The sequence below is a fragment of the Dipodomys ordii genome, unplaced genomic scaffold (assembly GCF_000151885.1).
Source record: "Dipodomys ordii isolate 6190 unplaced genomic scaffold, Dord_2.0 Scaffold4, whole genome shotgun sequence".
NCBI lineage: Eukaryota > Metazoa > Chordata > Mammalia > Rodentia > Heteromyidae > Dipodomys > Dipodomys ordii.
In genome coordinates, this window is record NW_012267220.1 from 366,837 (window position 1) to 381,849 (window position 15,013).

Below are 15,013 nucleotides of genomic sequence, written 5' to 3' on the forward strand. Positions count from 1 at the left end.
TGTGTATTTTTCTTCTAATTTGTTTTTGGTAGGTAAGAGTAGAATGACTGAATCATAATAAACTCCCAAGTGGCTTTCCACGGTGCTTGTGCATTTCTACCGCCATCATCCAGTAGGACACTTCCAGTTGTCGTACATCCTCTTCAGCATCCGAAGCTATTAATTTTAATCATGCTTGCAACCATGTAGTGCAACCTAATTTTTTATTGTAATTTCAACAACGATTAAAATATTGAGCACCTTTCAAGTGTTTATTGACTAATAATATACCCTTTTGTGAACTTTTATCTCTTTTCTATTATTGGTACATTAGCATTTTAGTATGGGTTTCTATGATAGACTTTTTACATTCTGGTCTATAGATTACTTATTTTTCTCTAAGTCATTAGCCTTCTGTTTAATTTGTTTTCTGGATACTCTTTTAATTTGTTTTCTTTTTAAATGGTCTCCTTTGTGAAGAGAAAGTAGAGTTTTTGCTGGGAAATGACTTAACCTAACGCATTCACCTTCCTCTTGCTGCTGACCCCTCCTTCTGAGCCTTCTCCCCTCCCCTTCCCCTTGAACAAATGCACCAGCAGTCTAGGAAAAGAGTCTGACACTGAGGCACCTGTGAAGTTGAAGCCTGTGGTGAACACATAGGTGTTGAGATCTTGAAACTCCACAGTCAAAATAACATTGTTCATCTACTCCGCTTCCACCCCACCTGCTTCCATTTCCCATGGGCTGACTTCATTCTTTCTGACTAATAGATAAAGAGGCTTTGGTTGTAAATGGAGAGGTGCCGTTTCCCCTTCAACTAGGCTGAAGGAGACTTGGTCTCCCTTCCGGAGTCTAGCTTGTTGATCTGTTGAGTTTGCTCTGCCCTTTCTTTATTCCGATACCCTCATGACTCAGTTTCCTTATAGTTTTTATATTTCTATTTGTTGTTTTATTTTCCTTTTGTGTTTTGAGCCTTTAGTATTCTAAAAACTATTTGTTTACTACCAAGTTGTCCTGTGATAAAAAACTTTATAGTGTTAGCTTTGCTGTTTTTCTTCTATAGTCTCTCTCATTAATGCCTCTGTGTGTGTGTGTGTGTGTGTGTGTGTGTGTGTGTGTGTGTGTGGTAGGTCCACCTCATTTTTTTCTTTTATAGATAATAAAGTTGACCTAGTCCTCTTCACTAAAGAGTGCTTTTCCTGATTGAACTGTTTCGTCACTTTTGTTTTGAGAGCATTTGATGTTTTATGCATAATTTTGCATACTGATCACTTTGTCTATGTAAATGTCACTTCCTATTGACTAGGCCATTGTGGCTTATTGGTAACATTCGTTCCTCAACTCTGTTTCTCTTTTTCATGAATGTCTTGACTTTTATATTTCCACATGAATTTTAGTAGCAGATGTTTAATTGCAATGAAATATTTAGTGGGATTTTGCTTGATATTTTGTTGAATCTACAGATCAATGCAACAGAAACTAACAATTTTATAATGTCCTACCTTCCAACCCATGAGCATGGCATGTCTTTTTATTTAAATCTTCTTTTTCTCAGTTATACTTTGTTTTCTTTACAGAGACCTTTTTGCTATTTTGATAGATTGCTTTTTCAGGAGTTTTATATTGTTGATGCTATTATAATTACTGCTAGGATTTATTTTATTTATTTATTTATAATTACTGATAGTATTTTTAAATACTGCTAGTATTTAGGCTGGGAAGGTGGCTCAGTAGTAGAGTGCTTGCTTTGCATGCATGATGCCCTGGGTTCAATTCCTCAGCATCACATAAGCAGAAAAAACTGGAAGTGGCGCTGTGGCTCAAGTGGTAGAGGGCTAACCTTGAGCTGAAGAGCTGAGGCCAGAGTTCTGTCCAGGCCCAGAGTTCAGGCCCCACAACTGACAAAACAAACAAACCAACAACTACCATTGGCATTTGCATATTGATCTGATATTTTCAAACCTTGTTGGATTCACTTATTAGATCCTGGAGGTTTTATTATTTTTGTTTTGTTTGGAAATTTCTTTGGGTTTTATATATTCACTTATATCATCTGTAAACAAATCTAACTTCTCTAACAATGGCTATGCTTTTCACCTTTCTTTGTGTGTAGTTTCTCTGAATCGAACCACTACTGCTATGCTAAAGAAAAGTGATTAGAATAAAAACCACCTCCTTCCTGTTTCTAAATATTTTCTTCAACATTTCTCCATGAAAATGATGATAGTGTTAGGTCTTCCATAATACTGTCTTATCATAGAAGGGCATTTTCCTTAATTTCTTTGTTTTTTCTTTAATGAATGTTGACTTTTTTTGTATCACTTCTTGCATATTTTGGAACTATTCATACTTCCTCCTTTTTATTTTTTATTTTTTGGGTCCGGTCATGGGGCCTGAACTCTGGGCCTGGGCACTGTCCCTCAGCTCTTCAGCTCAAGGCGAGCGCTCTACCACATGAGCCACAGTGCCACTTCCCGCTTTTTCTGCTTATGTGGTGCTGAGGAATCGAACCCAGGGCCTCATGCATGCAAGGCAAGCGCTCTACCACTGAGCCACCTTCCCAGCCCACTTCCTTCTTTTTAAAAATATGATTGATTACACCGATTGGTTTTCATGTCTTAACCTTTCTATTTTATTTTCCTATGATCTTTGATGAGACAGATTATGTTTTTTATATGTGGCTGGAATTAATGATAGTTCAGAGTTTTTCTCTTATTTTCTTGTATGGCCCTTGTTTCTAGATGACGCTGGGCTCATAAACTGGAGAGAGTTTCCCTTCTACCCTTTGTGGAGAGGTTGTGTAATATGGGTTTTCTTTGTGAAACATTTAATAGACTTTCACAGAAGAGCCGGTGGGGCCAGGAGGTCTTATTGTAGGGAAGTTTTAAATTATGACTTCAATTTATCTAATAGCTACAAGGTTATCCAGGTCATCTACTTCTTTTTCTTCCAGTTTTGGTAAGTTTTGTTTTTTTAAAAAAAGTTTTTTTCATTTTATATTTGTTGTCAAAATTTTTGCTCTTAAACACATAGCTACTCATATTTTAATATCTACATGCTATTTGTTTCTTTTTCTTTTCTTTCTTTCTTTTTTGACAGTCCTGAGGATTGAACTCAGGGCCTTGCACTTGTTAAGCTGGTGTCCTACCGCTTGAGACATACCCTCAGCCCTTTTTGCCTTAGTTATTTTTTAGATAGGGTCCTGTGCTTTTGCCCAGTCTGTCCTTAGATAGCAATCCTTCCACTACTACCTCCCACCTAGCTAGCACCACAAATGTGAACTATCATACCCACTTTGTTCTTTGAGACAGGGAATTATTAACTTTTTGCCCAGTCTAAACTTCAATGTTGACCCTTTTATCTCTGCCTATAGGCTCTTTAATAATATTCCTTTTTGAAATCCCTGATCTAATTATGTCTGGGATTTTCTTTCTTTTATCTTGATTTTCTTCTTAGAGATTTTTAAATTTCAAAATGAAAACAGAAGTTTTTTTGTTATTTTACTTTTTGTTCCCTCCCCCTTTTGCCTCTGTTTTTCTACTTCTATATTTTTTGTCTTGTATGTGAGTTTATCTTTTTGGGGAGTTTAAGGGGTAGTACTAGATACTATCATGAAAAGGAACTATACAACTTATCGGGGAGGAGGGTCGGGAGGGGAAAAACCTAGGAGAAAATGAGGAAAAGAGGTAACACTGTTCAAAAAGAAACATGTTCATTATCTGACTTATGTAACTGTAACCACTTTGTACATTACCTTTACAATAAAAAACATGGTATTTTGGTTTTGTTTTGTTTTTTTTGGTCAGTTGTGGGGCTTGAACTCTGGGCCTGGGCGTTGTCCCTCAGCTCTTCAGCTCAAAGCGAGCACTCTACTGCTTGAGCCACAGCACCACTTCCAAAAAAGGTTTTAAAACAAAAGAAAAAAAGAATTTCCTGGGTCTTCCCCTATGATTTGTCTTCTACTGCATTGATTTCTGATCTTGACAATTTCTGATATTTAAATTCCTTTCCATCTACATATCTTGCTTTCTTTTTCTGGTTAAACACTTACATTAGCAATTTCACAGTTCTGAAGTTATCATCTGATATGAATATTTTAAGGTTATCAACCTGCAGCTTAACAGCATTTTAGCTGCATCCCATATGCTTAAATTTATATTATTATTCACTTCGATGTTTTCTAATTTCCTGGGTATTAGATTCCTGTTGCTAATGTGACAAATTGCCACAAACATAGTATCTTGAAACAATACAAATTTATCTCATAGGGTCAAATCTAAAATCAGTACCACTGAGTTAAAATCAGCAGGCCACTATATCTTGAAGTTCTAGGGGAGAATCCACTCTCTTGTTTTTTCCAGGCTTCCTAGCCCACCTGTATTCCTTGGCTTGTGGTTGCTTCCTCTGTCTTCAGAGCCAACAATCTACCATCTCCTCTCAAATAATTAGTTCTCTTTAAAGAGAGTCTAATTTTCCAATTTCTTCTCAGGATCCTTTAATCCTTACAACTAGGTAACACAGGATAATGTCCTTATTGTAGTTTAATTAATGGCATCTGAAAAATCGTTTTATCGTGTAACTTATTCACAAGCTTCAGGACAGGGATAAATTTAGGGGAGAAAAAGAAGCCCCCTTATTCAGTTGTTATTCAGTTTATCATACTACCTATTTTCATTCCCTTGGAAGTTCAGACTATTTGCTGGTTTCTCTTGTAATTGGATTAGATATACATACTGAGATTCCTGTTACCTGTGAAAGTTTTAAGGATCTTTATCATTAACTTAATGGGTTACGTGCTTATAGCTTTTTTGCATTCACATTTTGAAACTCTTAATTGCGCTGTGATAATATTGGAGGTAGACTTTCCAGAGGTCATGAGGGTGAAGAAAGGTCACAGAGATGGCTTGTTCTCCTGCTCTGTACTGCTGCAACACACACCCAGGACTGCCTAGAACCCAGTAAAAGGCCTTGGCTGGGTACTTGGTCCCTCAGGTACACTCTCATCCCTTTCAACCTTCAACACCGAAGGGAATAATTGTCATTTAAATCACAAAAAAAATGTTTCTTATTTTATTATGGTAGCCCAAACCATTTGAGAGATCATGTTTGAGTTTAAGTTTGTTTTGATCAGAAAATACACTCTTGAGTCTAGCCCTTGGAAAGGTATCAAGACTTATTTATGATTGAGCATATGGTATATCTGGGTGAATATTCCACATGCGCTTGAAAGAACGTGTATTCTGCTATTATTGGCTGTAATGATCTGTAGATGTAAATCACTTTCACTTGACAGTAGTGCTCAAATATTTATTTTTATGATTTTTCTTTCTACTTTTCCTACCAATTTCTAGGAGAGAAGTGTTAAAATTCTCTGCTAAGATTCTTTTCTTTCTATTGACTATTGCTTCATATTCTTTGACATTTTGTTGTGAGGTAAGTATGTACTTGGGAATCACTGTTTTCTTGATTAATCAAATCTTTGACTGTTTATCTTCAGTATTCCCTTTATTTTCAATAGCAATTTAACATTGTCATTCCAATGTTCTATATTTTCTCTTTTCATCCAGTATTTTAATCCTTGTATTATTTTATTTTCAGCACATCTGGATTTTTGTATTTAAAGTATATTTCCTCTTAACAGCATAAAATTGAATATTTTTAATCATTCTGATAAAATCTACCTTGTAATAGAAGGGCCTTGTCCATTCATATTGTAATTACTAACATCATGTATAATGATTATTCTTGGGAATATAATATGCATCTTTAGCTTCTCATATCTAACCGTGAAATAATATTACACTGAACAAATATAGTGCAAGAATCTTACAACAATATACCTCAATTACTCACATCCTTTCATTTGTAATCTTGTTTCCAATATAACTACTACAGCATGCACTTCAGAACATAATATTATGGTGTTTTGTTTGTTGTTTGTTGTTGTTTGGTGGCACTGAGCTTTAAACGTAGAGGCTTATGCTAGCTAGGCATGGATTCTACTATCTAATTACATCTCCAGCCCTGGTATTTTCTTTAAAAGTCAAACATCTGTCCGAAATATTAATAAATGTTTAAAAAAACCTTATGTCTTCCAAAATATTTTCCATTCCTAGCATTCTTCAAGTATCATAACACTGTTGATAGAAGAATTTGTGGTGACAAATTCAGCTTTTTTGTTTATCTTAAGTGTCTTTATTCCACTTTTGTTTTTAAATAAAACACATTTTCTCTGGACATAAATGCCAATAGATTTTTTTCTCTCTTAAAAATTCAAAAATGTGTGTATGTATGTGTGTGTGTGTGTGTGTATTTTCTGATAAGAACTCTGGAAGCTCATGTATTTTTTCTTGTCTTCAGTTTAAAAGTCTCACTATGATGTCTTAATGTGATCTTCTCTCTTTCTGCTTAGTTTATCATCCATTAAATTTCTTGATTATAAAAATTACTCTTGTGCAAATTAGAAAACCATTAGCTATTTTTAAAAAATAGTATATGTCTCATTCTCTTCTTCACAGGCTACAATTATACATATGTCAAATCTTTAAAGTTTACATCTGTCCCATACTACTCCAAGCTTTGCATATTTTCCACTGGGCTATGCTAGATCATATGCTGATTATATCTTAAGAGTCTTCTAGCATGCACATATTCTGTCAAACTCATCTAAATCAAGTCTGCATTTTTCATATGGTTTGTTGTCATGTTAGCATGTCCATTCATTTTTCTTTTAGAGTCTACTTATTTTTCCAAGAATCTTGTCCATTCTTCCCACTGTTTCCTCTATGTATGTCAGTGTAAATGTATTAATTATATATTTTTAAACTCTAGCTGCTCATCCCAGTGCCTAGATTATTAGAGAGTCTACATCTATAAAAGTCTTATTTTTATAACTTTATAAAATTAAGTAGCTGTACAAAGGGAATGTCTTATTTCTTGATGTTTTATTTCTTCTCTGGAAGGCAATACAGTTATTGTAAAACACAATTGTTGATGAGACATCTTAAAGATTTGTATTCAGTTGAACTAGTTTTGACAGGAAAAAAGACACTTAGTGTTTAAAAATAGATGTGTTAATGAACTGAAATCATAGTTCTAAATAGTAGACTCAGAATTTGAGACAGAGACTCAGCTTCAGTGATGGAACCAATTAGAGATTCTCTTCCAAGATTTAGCTTTAAATACATTTTTCTTTTCAGAATCATCTAATGTGTGAATCATCTTAGCCACCATTACATTCAGTGTGTAAGCTGGGAACAAAGGTGAACACCTGTAGTCCTAACTACTCAGGACACTGAGATCTAGAGGGCTGATGTTCAAAGCCAGCCTAAGTGGAAATGGCTATGAGACTTCACCTCCAAATTAACCAGCAGAAAGCTGTGCTGGAAGCATGGCTCAAGGGGGGAAGAGAGACCCAGTTGTGTGAGCAAACTCTAAGTTTAAGACTTAGCAAAAACATAAAGGTTTTACACACAGCCTGTCCTGATACAGCCCATCCTCTGGCAATGCCCGGTATAAGGAAACTGAGTCATGAGGGCATCAGAATAAAGAAAGGACAGAAAGAGAACTTAACAGACCGACAGGCTTTATTGGGGAGTGGAGCCTGGGTAGGGTGACCAAGTCTCCTTCAGCCTGGCTAAAAGGGAAGCAGGGCACCCCCACCTTTACAACTAGGGCTCTTTAAATATTAGAAAAAGTGAAGTTAAGGGGTGCAGATGGAAGCAGGGTGGGATGGAGGTGGGGTGGATGAGCTATGCTATTTTGACTGAGGAGTCTCATCTCAACAGCCTCTGTGTTAGGGGTGTGAGCATCAGACATGGATGTGGCCTGGGTCTCAGGCTCTCCTCCAAGACCACTGGTATAGCTCTTCAGGAAGGGGAGACGATTCAGCAGAGTCTGCAGAAAGAACAGGTTTAAGATAGGGCTGCAAGGCGGGAAGCTGAGTGCATTAGGTTGAGTCACTTTCCATCAGCTGGCCTCTCCTTTCTCTGTCTGCCAGGCAGGCTGGCCAAGCTGTTTCAATGGTGACTGGGAAAGGTTTTCAGAAAAAGCAGAGTGTCCATGGTCTCTTGAGGCCTAACTGGGAGCTGGCACATTGCCACTTCCTTTGAATTTTATGAGCCAAAGTGAATCACAAACCAAGTTCATATTTAATGGAAAGGAAAATAAAACTCATTTGAAAGTCACCTTGCAGCAAGTATAAATACAGGGAAGTGCGAACAGTGATGGACACTTGTAATAATCCTAGAGAAAAGAGGGGTATGTTTCTGAAAGTATTGGATTAGAAAAGATTGAAGTGTGTGACTCTCTTCTCAATGTAGTGATTCACATCACATACCCCTTAGGTAAACCTTCCTAGAGATGTAGCAGAGGACATTGAGGGCAGGAAGACCTGACTGTTGAGTTGTGTCATGCTGGAAAAGTTATACAGGTGCTCAGACGGTCATAGCATACAGATAGAGATTAGAATCATCCAGACCTTCCTCACATGACCGCTATGTAAATTCATTAGCAACGAATACTCTATGCTCGGCATATAATCATCTCTGAACCATGGTAAGAGGAGCAAAAGTCATCCCACGTGTAGTTTTTACCTCTGCCATGAAAACACTGGCTCTGTTCTCAGATATCTTAAAAGACACTTCTGGTCCCAGATCTTTGTTCCCAGATGAGGAAACTAGAGCTGTGTTATACAGTTTAAGTGGGTCAAAAACTATTAATTTCTTTCTTTTTTGTGGGGGGAGGTCCGTCGTGGGGCCTGAACTCTGGGCCTGGGCGCTGTCCCTCAGCTCTTCAGCTCAAGGCTAGCACTCTACCACTTGAGCCACAGCGCCACTTCCGGCTTTTTTTCTTTTTGCTTATGTGGTGCTGAGGAATAGAACCAAGGACCTCAGGCATGCAAGGCAAGCGCTCTACCACTGAGCCACCTTCCCAGCCCCAAAACTATTAATTTCTTGTATTGGTCATTGGTTTTATGTTGCTCTTAGTGACCACACACTTGTGTTCCGCAACTTGTGGGCTGCTTGAGGGTAGAATCCATATCTTATTTTCTCTGTCCTGCACTTCACACAGGATCTGAGACTGAGTGGGCAGATAGGACGTGTGACTAGGTGAACGATTGCAAGAGTGAAGATCAGTAAAGATATCAGAAGTCACCAGCATGTCATTTTTAGGCTTGGTAGTAATTACGATATGAGACAGTCTCATTTATCTATCCTATTCCTTAACAGGATCATGACATTATAAATCAAGAATTAAATACAGATTCACAAATACCAATAGTCACGGTTCTTCCTTCAGATTTACAGATACTTACTGGGGCCCTGTGGTAGATATCTCTTGCTTACATGTCTACATTCTCCATCATGCCTAAGAAAACAGCCTTTATGCTTTCCGGGGAGACCATTGTCCCAGTCTGATAAGGGCTTTCCAGTTTTAGTACTGGAAGTCCTGCATTCTGAGACAGTTGGTCACTCCAAGGATCTCTTGTGCTCTGGATTTCCTGTGGGGTTTGGCTAATGGGAGCCATCATCCAAAACCAGAAGGCAGGAGCAGGTCTCCCTTTCTGGTAAGTGCTACTGGTTGGGCCCCCTTGCTCTAACAGAGCCACAGCTATTGCTGGAGGGTCATCTTTACATTGCTGCTCTTCCAAGGTTTGCTAGGTAACCATCTGCTCCTTCATGCCCAGGGACAGTAATAGCTCCTCTGAGTTACTAGAACTAAGACACTGAAGTTTCTTTTCTCTTTTTATTTCTTTTAACCTATGTGTAGATCTTAGTAAATACTCTCTGCTATGGTTTGGACATAGCTTGTGACTCCAAAGGGCATCTTCTGGGATCTTGTCCCTGAAAGTAATGGTTTTTCAGAGGTAGTAGGAACTTTAAGAGTGGGGTCTAATGGGAAAAAATATGGATCAAGGGGAAACCACCCTCAGAAATGGATCCGAGTTTTAAGTTAGCTGGAGACTAGATTAGGTCCTATAAGAGTGAATTAGGTTTTAAGGGATTAGGTTATCTCTCAGGACTGGATTCATTACCACAAAGATGACTTGTTTCAATGCAGTCAGCACTTTGTCTCTGTCTCTGTTTCTGTTTGCCTCTCTGTCTCTTTCTCTCAGGTGCTTCCCACCTCATGCTATCCTTCATGAAATTCTCATCAGAAGTTGAACAGATATAGGTACCACAATCTTAGACTTCTCTATTTCTGAAATAAGAGCTAAAATACATATTTCTGCTTACCCAACCTTGAATATTTTGTTATCATTCCTGAAAATGGAGAAGCACTACCTCATTAAATTTTCCTCTGATTTGTGAAGAATGATCATCAGGTCCTCATGCAGACATTGGCTAGTATTCTGAGAACTGTGGTGGATACCATGACAGAGAAGTGCAACTTATGGTCACTGTTTATAATCTAGTGGCAGGAGTTATTTGTAATGAAGTCAGCAAGAGCAATGGAAAGACATCTGCATCTTCAGTTATTCAACAGTGGAGTAAAGAGAGTGAACTCACAACAAATTTTCAGGAAATCCACAGCATAAGAAAATACCTGCTGCCAATTATTATCCTCACTAATCATCTTCATCACTCTCTGACTGGTATTTTCATTAAAACTAAAAGAGGTATTTCAAAGTAAGGTAGTTTCTGGCTCAAACTCAACAAGACTGTTGATATCTCAATACAGATTAATTAAGCATGCTGTCTAAGGTAGCTGAGGATTGAACCAGCAGGATTGACTTGACATGGTGACAGATAATACCAATGAGAAGACGGATATGACAAAGTAAACATAAGAAAACCCCCAGGGATGGGGACACAGCAGGTTAGCTCAAGATGATAAAGTCAACAAGACCAGAGTGGAAGACTGAGGTGTGATGGGAAGCAAAATGGAGAGACTGAGATGATTGGTCTGGGACGGAATTTCATGACCAAGATTTCAGAAGTCCAATGCCAAAACAATTTGATAGGCATAAGTGTCTTGCTGTCCAGAGTCCAGAAAATAAGCAAACCAGTCTAAAAGCATACTACACAAGCTTTCTTCTTACAGGCAGTTTCTTTCTATTCATATGAGACTAGTCCAGACAGAAAACTAAGCTCCCAGGTAGAGACAATTGTATTTTCTAGACCCAGTTTGGGGAACCAGAGCCTGGAAGGAAACCTCAAAATTGAGTTGATCTCTCAGATCAGGGGTACTCAAAAAGGAATGGAGCTACCCTTTAGAAAGCCCTTTCTCATCTCTGCCTATTTCCAGAAGAGGATTCCCAAAGCCCTGAGATTCCCTGGGTGGAGTTATTTGGTGACTGTTTACACATTCTCACAATTAACATGCCTTTTAGATGTAAACAGAAATCAGCCCAGAGGAATACATGATTAAGTAGCAGGCAAACGTGCAGAACGTATTTAAAAGGCTGTTACTGAGGGGTTAACCTCAGTCCTCGCACAGCACCAGGTATAGCTACCGTGGCAGCCGAGAGGCCTGCTGAGCAGCCAAGCTCCCAGAACGCAGGAGGGAGACCAGTGCTGTGGAGTTAGTCCCAGGTGACACTGTATGAATGTCATTTAAAGTTCACTTTCATTATTTTAATTGTCACTGTAAAAATTTCCCATTCAGGACTGATTATGTTCTAAGAGAAATCAGAACTTAAATTCCAATCAATCATAATTGAACATGTTGTTGCTAGTGGCACAGAAAGCTGTGTCTCGGATGTGATTAAAACAAGTACTAGTTACTTCTAGAAAAGCTGCCGGGAGATTTAGGAGCAAGCACGATTAATGCTGAATAATTTACATGGTCAAAGTTATCAGATGAGCAATGGAAATGCTCTGGGATATTTCTGCTCACTCAGAGAAGGGCGTGGCTGCTACTTAGAGCTTCCCATTGGAATCAGCTCCAAGGACATGGGAGGGTCTGTCTTGATTGAGCTTTTATGGGACCCCACCCTGGATTTTCTGGGCGAATTTAAGAAAGGTTCTTAACTTCTTTGAATCTGGATTTCTCCCCGTATAAAATATCTGCCCTAGAAATTACGGAACAATTTATGATCTGCATAAAATAATACAAAAGCACACACTAAGGTGTTCTTACATACTCATGAAATTCGTACCAAAGGTGGCTTCATGCCAGCGATGGACTCAGGTCCAGAGGTTGCCTTACTAAGTGTCATCAGAGTAGGAACAAGATGGAGTGAGTATGCACCTTGGGTGAGCCAGCTAAAGACAGTCAATCTCATAGGAAGAGCTCACCAGGTATCAAGGTCCAGTGAAGAGTAAGTATTGTCTTTCTCAATCCAGAAAGCCTGCATTCTTTCTTCCCTTCCTCCCCAGTGCCACTTGTTCACATAGACCTCAGGCTTGAAGAGACATCTTTGCTGAGCCAAGCACACCTTGCTTCCTTTAATTGTACACCATCAGGTGTAGACTCCATTATCCTGGAACTGTTGCAAAACTCAATCGCTTTAATAGTGGGGAAATGAAACTCATACAATTTAGGATTAGGCACATCACCTCATCAATTTTCATTGTCTCTTGAGGCACAACATCTAGGTCTAGAAATGGGAATTACAGTTACCTTACGGGTCATGGAAAAAATGAACAGTTTAGCTGCCAACTTGCCAATCTGTCAGCTTTCATGCATGGTGACACTAATTGCAAGCTCCTGCCCACCAACAGCATTTTTAGTATTTGTCCAAGGATTTCAAAATGGAAGCCATTTTTTTTCTTCCCTGCTTCTCTGATTTCTGACTAATGACATGGCCACTCACATTGGTTAGGAGATTTAGCTGTCTACTAAGAGCTAGACAGATCATCGTCCAACACTGAGAGCTGTTTAATTCCTGAACATCTGAATATCTAGATGTTTATGGGAAGGCTGAAAATCTGCTCATGGTCCTTTTGTCCTCTCTATCCTCATGACAGTGAAGATGGAGACAGAAGAGGAAGTGACTGTTCCCAGCTCAAGCAGCACCAACAACCGTCAGTTCTGGAACTTCTCAGAAAGAGGAGGACCTCCCACCCTCAAATACAAACCAATTTTCTTAGAAAGGGAAGTCAGGGGAATCGGCAGGAACCTAATAAAGGTCTCTGAAAACAATGTTTCTCCATTTGAAAAATAAACCATGTCTTTAAATGCATTAACTCTGTGGGGAAATAAATGTAATAAACCAAATCCAATCCCTGCCAACATTTGTTTTCTTATCTATGTAAAATCAATATACTTGTTGCAATTATGTCTTTCAATAAATCCTCCCAAAGTCTTATTTTCTCATAAGATTTCCTGCCACACTCAGATTCATTGCGTTCATTTTCCATCTAGAGAAATTGTTTCTTGCATTTTCAAGCCATTCGGTTTCCTTGAAGGATGCTATGCCCCGCCCTGAGTGGCTGCTGCTCTTCTGCAAGGACCGTTTAGGCAACAATTACTTTAATTGGATATGGTGCCTGGCTTGGGTTTGCGTGGATGGGAACAGACCTCTTTGGAGTAGGGGTGAATTTTCCAGCCAGAACCGACCTGTCTTTGTTCCTTTCTCTCACAGGGCAGCTAAGAAATCTTGTAGTTATTTCTCCTTTGGGGGTAGAAATGGGCATGAAGCTATTTTACCAGTGAATGGATGGATGGCATGTTAACAGTGGGTTCCTTGAACACAAATATTTATTTATTAATGGCGTGCGGAATCTCTTGGACTTTCTGTGTCTCACAGGTCTAGAGCTGGATTGCAGCATGCTAGTGCCACCAGTGCACCCCAGCCTGGCTATGTTGTGGGAACCCAATGAGTTAGGTACATCAGCCCCACCCATGACACCTGCACCAACAGATTATCTGTAAAGAGGTGGCTTTCCTTCTCATCCTGGCAGAGAGAAGAAAAGGGTGTTCAGAGAGGGTGGGGCAAGTACGAAACTTGGGTTTGATGCTGGTCACCATGTTGCTTAATTACTTTGCCTTTTCTTGCTGGCATTCCCCAGTCAATGTTCAGGAAGCAATGGTTATCCTCAGGTGTCAAGTTCCCCGGATTAAGGAATTACTAGAGAGCTAGCCACACATTACTCAAGGTGTGTCTGTGAGGCCTTTCCAAAGGACACTGGTATGTGGGAGGGACAAGATCCATCCTCCATGTGGTCAGACTAGCCAATGTAATGGGCTTGATGAGGGCAAACACAAAAGAAAGAGAAAGAGGAAAACCTCTCTCTATGATGTGGAGATATTCCTCCTCCCTTTGCCTTTGAACATCAGAACTCCAGGATCTCTGGCTACAAAAATAGAAGATTTACATTAATTTCACCATGAGTCCTACGGCATCGCCCCTGAGCTAGAGCCGTACTTCTCACATCCCAGACCTGTTGTAGAATTTATCAGCTACCCTATCCATGTGAGCTAATGTCCCTAGCATCTCTGTCTTAAAAGCTTTAGCTAGTTTATTGGTTCATCTCTGTGGAGAACCCTAGCACGTGAGGCTCACCTGCATCTCTCTTCATATCTCTTAGGTTCTCCTACATGGTCTTTAGCTTCCTTCAGTTTCTCTACAGGGCCCTTCTTCCCTTTTCTCCCTTCCTGTATTGACCTCTTCTGGGGAACCTGCACCCCGTCTCCAAGGAGGAGTCCAGAGCTGTCCCAGCATCCCCATCTGACTGCCCTGAAAATTGGCTGCTTGTTTCAATGACTCCATTGAGTGATTGCAAAGATGCCAAGGAAGCACTTAAAACGTGTCTCTCTTACAAATGCTGTTTGTTGTGACAGGACAGGCAAAGGCCATCAGCCCTGAGAAGTGCTGGCAACCCAGCACAACTTGACACTCTGAGGAGACAAGAGATGAATGAGCTGCCAGAGCAGCTGAAGAGACTTCGATGTTCATTTATTTATTAAGCTAAATTATTTACATGAAGAAGTAGGCTGCTCTGAGTAATTTATCTCAAGCTTCAAGTCCAAACGCAATCGTGAGAAGGAGTGAGTGACCCTAGTAATACAAAAGGCCTTTGAACAATTAAAAAGAGATAACTTGCCTAACCCATCCTTTCAGACCTTTGCTTCCCTTGAACACTGA